Source organism: Mustela nigripes, chromosome 7, assembly GCF_022355385.1.
Source record: "Mustela nigripes isolate SB6536 chromosome 7, MUSNIG.SB6536, whole genome shotgun sequence".
Classification (NCBI taxonomy): domain Eukaryota; kingdom Metazoa; phylum Chordata; class Mammalia; order Carnivora; family Mustelidae; genus Mustela; species Mustela nigripes.
Window position 1 is genome coordinate 135,813,059 of NC_081563.1, and position 6,480 is coordinate 135,819,538.

Below are 6,480 nucleotides of genomic sequence, written 5' to 3' on the forward strand. Positions count from 1 at the left end.
GTCGTGGACTAGCCCCACTCTACCCTCACGACCATCAGCGGAGGACTCCCCAGAACCGACTGGTGGCCAGGTTCGGGAGAAACCGTGGGGAGAAATACCAGGAGGCTTGGGGTAGCGGGGCTAGAGAGTGGGGGTCTCCCATCTGTGGAGGGGCTGGGGGCCGGCAGCCGTGATGTGTGAAAGGGCTTCCGGGCCCACGCCAGCTCTCCTGTGGGCTTGATTGGGGGTGGGGCTACCCTGGGTGGTTGGAAGCAGGTTGCAGGCACAGCACATCTTGAACCCTGACCCCCACCAGAATGAGCAGGGTTTCTTTGTTTTGTTTTGTTTTACGAGAGCCGCAATGATTTTATGACCAGCATATGAAGTCCGGGGCTGTGCTAGTATCCAGCTCCCCAGAGCAAAGCGGGAGAAATCCCCTGGTTTACCGGTTCCCGGGCATAAACGCTCTGTAAGGGATGGTCCCCAGCTGTCTGTGGTTCAAGAACCAGCTCGCAAGTCTTCCGAATATCGAGTGGTAGACACACACGGCCTCTTCCAGCTGGCATTTCTCGGTTTCTGCCCCTAAGTGACTGCTCAGTAAAGTGAACGGATGAAGCAGACCATCGGGGGCCACAGTAGGTCAAGGGGTGGGGCAGAGTCTCTTGATGTCAAAAATCACACTCGTAAAACCCTGTCTGTTCTGCTCCTCTGTCTGTTTCTAAGCCTGGAAAGCTCCTTCCCCGAGTCCCCCAGACCACAATCCTCTTCGTTCTTCTCTCCTCCCGCAGACGGCGATTATTCACCGCCGTTCTCCTCAGACCCTTCATGGAGATGCCCCGTCCCCCGTCTTCTGTCACAGCATTCAGATTTCACTCTAGAAATCAATCACTCAGTCATTCGACAAACATCCACCAGGAATTCATTCCCTTGGAAGCACTTTCTAGGGGCCAAAATAATGGTAATAATAATGATGATAATAATAAAGCAGGTATCTTGTTTTAAATAAACTTTGGGGGGATTACAGTGATAATACAAGTTCCCAGAGCATTTGGAGAATGTAAAAAAAGAATAAATAATAATTTAGTAACCCATTGTTTAGTTATCCAAAGTTGACTATGAGTGTTTTGATGTATTTGTATCCACTTATTTTTCCTTATGGAAAATGCATGTTTTGGGGGTACCTGGGCAGCTCAGTGGGTTAAACCTCTGCCTTCAGTTCAGGTCATGATCCCAGGGTCCTGGAATCGAGCCCCACATCAGGCTCTCTGCTCAGCGGAAAGCCTGCTTCCTCCTCTCTCCCTGCCTGCCTCTCTGCCTACTTGTGATCTCTGTCAAATAAATAAAATCTTTAAAAAAAAAAAAAGAGAGAGAGAAAATGCATGTTTTAAAGAAACTATCATAACCACTTAATAATATATTATGAAGTTCTCCACATCATCAAACGTTTTCCTGCACAACGAAATTTTAATGACTATATACTAGTCCATTGTTTGACTACGCCATAGTGTGTTTACCCAATTTCCTCCATCAGGCCCTAGGATGATGCCCCGTTTTTTGCTATTCTGAACCACCCTGCGATCAGAAGCCTCATGATTAATTTCACAGGACAAATGGTGTTTTTCAGCTCACTTTTGATTTTCTCATTGGCCCAAGAATTATCTAGGAGATAATTCTTTATTTTGGTTGGTCGTGCTCTCTTTTATTCATAAATCTTATATTCTTGGTACGCTTTTTCTTGAAGATTAGCATACTTGCCCAAACACATCAAATCCCAACTGTCAACTCAATGAGTCTGCACCACGTAAACGTATGTATGTAACCAGCCCAGAGATGTGGGAATGGAATGTGGCCATCACCTCCGAAAGCCCGCTTGTGTCCCTTCCGGATGCACCCCAGGTCCCCCATCCAGGGATAACCATCATCCTGAATGTTAATGCCATAGACCAGTTTTGCGAGCTTCTGAATTTTCCATAAATGGAAGCCCAAAATGCAAATTCTTTTGTGGGATTCACCCACGTTGCCTTACATGGTGGTGTGTGCTCACTGTTAGATCTGTGGAACGTTCTAGTTTCTCGGGGCACTTGCACCGAGGAGGAAGGTCATGGGTTCAGGGGCCAGACACTGGTTCATCTCTAGACCTACGTGACACGCCTAACAGTTTCCCAAAGTGGAGGAATCACAAATACTTACCTTCTTTCTGGGTTTTGTTTTCATTCGTTGTGAATGGTTTTCAATGTACGGTCAAAATCAGTCTCCATGACTTCTTTTTCGGAATGTATTGAGGTTGTAGGGTTTATTTGTGGCTTTAAAAAAAAAAAAAAAAAAAGGTCCCATAGATAGCTCATGGAAGAGAAAGTATAGTCTTTATTCATCCCTTCATTTTTTTTTAATCCTTCGATAGGACTGCATTTGTTAATTAAATTACGCAGACCTTCTATAGGTCTGCTTTTGTCTCAGCTTCTGCGAACAGAAACCAAATAAATTATCCACTATCCCCACGCCATGCTGCGCGTCACGAGGGGAAGGAATCAGCGCAAGACCATTCTTCTGGGAGAAGCGGGGAGAGTCCAAACTCAGCCACTGGCCCCAGGCTTCTGTACATGGTGAGGATCCCATGTCATAATGAAGTCAGTCTCTCAGCCCAAAAAAATGTATGTCAGTTAAGCATTGACTGCTTATTTTTGTCTTTTGGGTAAAATGCTCAAAGGGGCCGGGTGAATATCGAATGAATGAGGAGAGAATGAATGAAGGCGCAAATGAATCCAGATGGCCTCCTGGGCGCAGGGCTGCCCAGTCCTTTCCCAGAAAGGAACTCTGTGGTTTGTAGACAAGAAGAGACGTTTGCTTTGTGAGCCTCGGGGCGGAGGTTGGTGGGGGGTCTGTGGAGGTGGTGTCCCGGGGCTGCCAGACCTGCCCCCTCGTCTCCTGCTGCGCTGACCAGGCTGCCCGGCGGTTTGAGCCAGCAGCTGTGGCGCCCAGCCCAGCCCAGCCGGCCGTGCAGACCCGGCACTCGGGGGCCCTGCACCAAAGAACAATAGCGGCATTGTCGCCACTTCCCGTGTCCGTCCCCTCGACTGTCCCAGTTACTCATCAAGGACGTTGGCGGGCCCAGCCCTGGGACACAGCGTGCTTGTCCCTTGATTAAGCCGCAGACACGCTCAGACAGTGGCCCTGCGGGAGGTGGCGATGAGTTCATCTCTTGGCTATTCAGACGATCCAACAGCCATGGACTTGGGCAGAAGATGGGTCAACGGGAGGTCATGTCAGTGGGTCCCCTCCAGGGGCCACCCCCAAAGGGACAGGATGACAACATCCTGTCCCCCCAGAGGGGCCGCGGGAGGCGAGCCAGGTGGGAGGAAGTGGTGTGGCCTCCTTGAGGAGAGTCCGCTGTGTGAGGCGCCCACGAACAGACCTGGTTGCTGCCCCTCGCAGGGACCGACGCCCCTCCAGCTCAGAGGGAGCTTTCTTAAAAGTAAGCAATGCCCTTTTCCAAAAATCCGTGTTTCATCGATCCCCTGCTTAAAGTTCTGAGCGGCTTCCCACTGCACTTAGAATAAAACCAGGGGTCGGTCGGTTGAGCGTCTGCCGTCAGCTCAGGTCATGATCCCGGGGTGCTGGGATGGAGCCCCACATCGGGCTCCCTGCTCAGTGGGGAGCCTGCTTCCCCCTGTTCCTCAGCCCCTTCTCTCCCCACTCGCTTGCTCTCTCTCTCTTTCTCCAAGAAATAAATAAAATCTTTAAAAAAATAAAGAATAAACCCAAAATTCCTCACACAGAGCCCTCCACGACTTGACCCCACACCGGCCTGATTTCCGACCCTGAGAGGCACTGGTCCTTCTGCCGGGATAGGACTTCCCCCCGCGCCCTGGCCCCCACCGGTTCCTGGCCACTCGCCATTGTGGTGCCCCGACACCGGGAACGTGGTGCCCCAGAGAAGGAACGAGCCCCATTGGCTGAGAAAAGGGACCAGCCAGAGGCCGGCGCCAGGCCTAGAACCTAGAAGCTCTCAGTGATGCGGAAGACGGGCCCGGGGAGGGGGAGAGGAAAGCACCGAGAGCAATGGCAGTGCCACCTGAGTCTGGCGCTGGGAAGGGAGTGACGCAGAGGGCACCTCGCACCACACGGGGTCCTTGTGTCCCACGCCCCGTGGCCATAGGCCTCCCAGCCCCCACCCCAACCAGGCACTCAGGGAGGGGCCCCACCTCGAGGAGTCGAGGAGTCATCGGTGGGAAGTCTGTGGGAAGCAAGGCTCCCCGCCCCCCACCTCGCTACAGCCCTGACCCCCACTCTGGGGTTAGCTTGGTCCCACGATGACCGACGGTGAGAACGTGCGCTCACTTCAAGATATCCCCCAACTGCACACCCGTCGGACATCCCCTTTCCCTGTTTCCTCAATAGGCCCTTCTGACGACCTAGAGCGCGCCAATGCCGGTGGAGAAGGCCTGTGCGGACGGCCTTCCGGGAGCCCCCGCGGGGAGCGCTGGGCAGATAGAAAGGACTGGACCCGTGGGAGTAGTTAAGGAGCCAACCTCGTTTTGTCGACCCCTGGCCCTTGTCCCGTGTCCACGGGATAGAAGTTGGCCTGAGCAGCTGGGAACGCAGGCGATGACGATGACTTTGCTGGACCCTCCAGCCGCAGACAGACCCCTGGTCAGGGATAGCCACAAACGGTCTCATTCGACCGCTGAGGAAGCCCAGTCCTGGGCAATCAGCAACTTGCCCAGGTTTAATAGGGATTAATAGGACCCTGCTCCCCATGGGCCTGCGGTGAGGGTGAGGACGCTGCTTCCAGCCAGGGAGCCCTCGCCCGGGGCCCAGGCACAGTAAGGTGGACAGCCCCGCACTGTGTGGGGCTCTCCCTCGGGGCAGGGGTTCCACCGATGGAATAAGACTCCTGGGTGGTGCACAGGGCCTCTCACAGCTGTCCCTGGCCGCACCCCAGGACCACGGTCGTGCAGGAGCCCTCTCTCCCTGCATGGCCCGCAGGCTCCCAGGGCCCATGATCCACATGGCACAGACTGTGCCCCAGAGGAGTGCCCCTTCCAGACGCAACCTCAAGTCTCCAACACAGGCTGACTTGACCCCACCAGAAATGAGTCTCTGGAGCCCCCCCCCCCCAAGGCAGGGATGCACCTAGAGCTCTCTGAGGGGGTCCCACGAAACCCCTCACCTCTCCCTCCTTGGAGGGGGGTGACTCCCTGTTCCCAGACTCACAGAATCAGAAGATCTGGGCTATGGTCCGCACCGCCAGCCCTTGGGCACGATGTCTGTTCACCCTCCAGAGGCTCATTTCCCTCCTCTGTACCATAGGAATGATACCCTCTTACTAGGCTTTGGGGGGTGCCATGGGACCCTGTGTGTGAGCTAGCGCCCAGCTCTGCAGGAGTGTTTCTATTGTTATGGGACATGTGGTCTTGGTGTGGAGGGAAGATGGGGCATGTTCTCAAGAAGCTTGCAGGGCTGAGGAATGAAAATCTGGATGCACAGCCCGGGTCCAGGGAAGGTTTGCAGACCCTGAACCTCTGAGAGACTCCGAGCTTACTGCATTCCCAACCTGATTCCTGACCTCGGAGCCCAGGCCAGGAGCCAGGTTCAAGTCTACTGAAATACTTCCTGGGCCGGCCCAGACTCTTTGCTCCTGCCACGTGCAGCCCACTGCCTTAACAGAAAATGAGATATCCCTATCAGAACAAGTTGGCTGTTCACATTGTGTGACCCAGAACCATTGGCACCCTGCTGCGGATGAGACATTTTCTATGGGAACCACGTGAACCAGAGGAAGGCCAGGTGCCCAGTGACCAGGGCAGGGACATCCCAGAGTCCGGCTGGGCCCTGGGGAGAGGCAGCCCAGGGCTCCCTCCAATATGCCTCTGGGTCCAAGGTCCCAGCGGCAGCCTCTGGAGAAGGAGGGCAGGCCGCGCCAGGCTGAGGCCGTTCCGCAGACAGCAAGAGGCAGAAGGAGGAACCAGGATGAGAGAAGTCTGGCCGTGCCCCCAGCCCTCCCCGTTCCGCCCCCAGATCATTCATGCATTTACTCATCCTCTGTTCCACCGTGGTGATGCGCCATGACTCTGGGACATGGTATCTGGATAGAGCAGAAAGAGAACAGACAAGTTCCAAGGGGCTTGAGTGCTAGGAGGGAGGGGGGAGAGCAGTAAGCCAGGAAGCAGGAACATCAATGAGATAATATCCAAAAAAAGCGAAGACAAACGCAAAGCAAGCAATGCTCCCGAGGGTCTGAGAAGGATGGTGGGGGAGGGGCTACTTTGGGGCGCAGCAGGTGGAATGACTGTAGCAACCTGCCTAGGACAGAGCTCCGGCCATGTGAGAGCCAGCCACTGGGAGAGCCATCCAGACAGAGGGGCAGCACAGGCAAAGACCCCCGAGGCAGAGAGCTTGGGGAAAAAGACCTGGCTTGTTTCACACTTAATGACTAGATGAAGATTTTAGGACATAGCTCAAAAGGTAAGTAAAAAAAAGTGGGGGGGGGGGATCTGTATT